Raw genomic sequence first — 1,765 nt, 5'->3', positions numbered from 1 at the left:
CTTCCGATCTCCAGTCTCAGCTCCCCATCTAATCCACCCCCTTTAATATCCTCCCCAATTTAATCCTATGATTTAAATTCCCTTGATGTAGCCCCCCCTCAATTTTTCTCCCCCTACAAGTTTCAGATCCCCTCCAAATCTCTCCTTCCTCCCCAGCAGACAGGGGTGCAGCACCTCCCTCCCCCAATTTCATCTCCCCCAAGGTTAAACCCCCCCACAAATTTTAGTACCCCCCTACCCCTACAAATTTCAACTCCCTTGTTAAAGACTCCCTGGATGATCCACTAGAACACAGAATAACAGAATCACAGAATCTTAGGGGTTGGAAGGGACCTCAAAAATCATCCAGTCCAAACCCTCTGCCAGAGAAGGATCACCTAGAGTACATCACACTGGAACATGTCCAGACAGGTCCTGAATGTCTCCAGAGAAGGAAACTCCACAACCTCTCTGGGCAGCCTGTCCCATGTTCTGTCACCCTCACAGTAAAGAAGTTTTTCCTCACATTTACATGGAAACCCCCATGCTCCAGTTTGCACCTGTTGCCCCTTGTCCTGTCACTGGACATCACTGAAAAAAGCCTGGCTCTGTCCTCCTGACACTCCCCATTATGAATTTATAAACGTTGATGAGGTGGCCCCTCAGTCTCCTCTTCTCCAAGCTAAAGAGACCCAGCTCCCTCAGCCTTTCCTCATCAGGGAGATGTTCCACTGCCTTCATCATCTTGGTGGCTCTGTGCTGGACTCTTTCAAGCAGTTCCATCCTTCTTGAACTGGACACAATATTCCAGATGCAGCCTCACCAAGGCAGAATAGAGATGAAGGAGAACCTCTCTTGACCTACTAACCACACCCTTTCTAATACACTCCAGGATGCCATTGGCCTTCTTGGCCACAAGGGAACATAAGGTCCCTTTCCCCCACACTGGTCTTCAGCAGGTCAGCCCCCAACCTGCAGTGGAACATGGGGTTTTTCTTTCCCAGATACAAAACTCTAAACTTGCCTTTGTTGTATTTCTCCCATCCCAGCTCTCCAGCCTGTCCATATCTTGCTGAATGGCACCACAGCCTTCTGGTGTGTCAGCCACTCCTCCCAGTTTTGCTGTTATCAGCAAACTTGCTGAGGGTACAATCTGTTCCCTCATCCAGGTCGTTGATGAAAATATTTAATTGTGCTGATCCCAGTACCAACACCTGAGACACTCCACTAGTCACAGACTATATTCTGTCCCATTGACCACAACTTTCTGACTCTCTGACTTCTTCCTTTAAACCGTTTTACAATCCAGCTCATTACCTGATCATCCTGATCACACTTCCTCAGTCCAGGTAAACAACATCCCCAGCCTTTCCCTGATCCACCAAATGGGACACCTTGTTGGTCAAGCAGGACCTGCCCGTCATGAACCCCTGCTGGCTGGGCCTTATGACCTGGCTGTCCTGCACACACAGCATGATGGCACCAAGGATAATCTGCTCCATAACCTTAATAGCATCATGGAATGTTTTGGGTTGGAAGGGACCTTAAAGATCATCTAGATCTAACCATCTGCGTGATCACAGATAATCTATTTCCAACACCCCCCTCCCCCTCCCTGTTTTCTGCCCCTGGCACTTGGCACCACGTCCACACCTCAAATCCCCCTGGATCCAGCCCACCCCCTGCTCCCTGCCCCTCCAAAGGACTCCTGCTCCATCCCTGCCATGTCTGGGACAGCAGGAACAGACATTGACTTGGAGTCAAGGGACTAGCCCAGAGCAGGAAT

Source organism: Chaetura pelagica, unplaced genomic scaffold (genome assembly GCF_000747805.2).
Source record: "Chaetura pelagica isolate M959 unplaced genomic scaffold, ChaPel_1.0 scaffold395, whole genome shotgun sequence".
Classification (NCBI taxonomy): Eukaryota; Metazoa; Chordata; class Aves; order Apodiformes; family Apodidae; genus Chaetura; species Chaetura pelagica.
Note: the sequence above shows the minus strand (reverse complement) of the source record.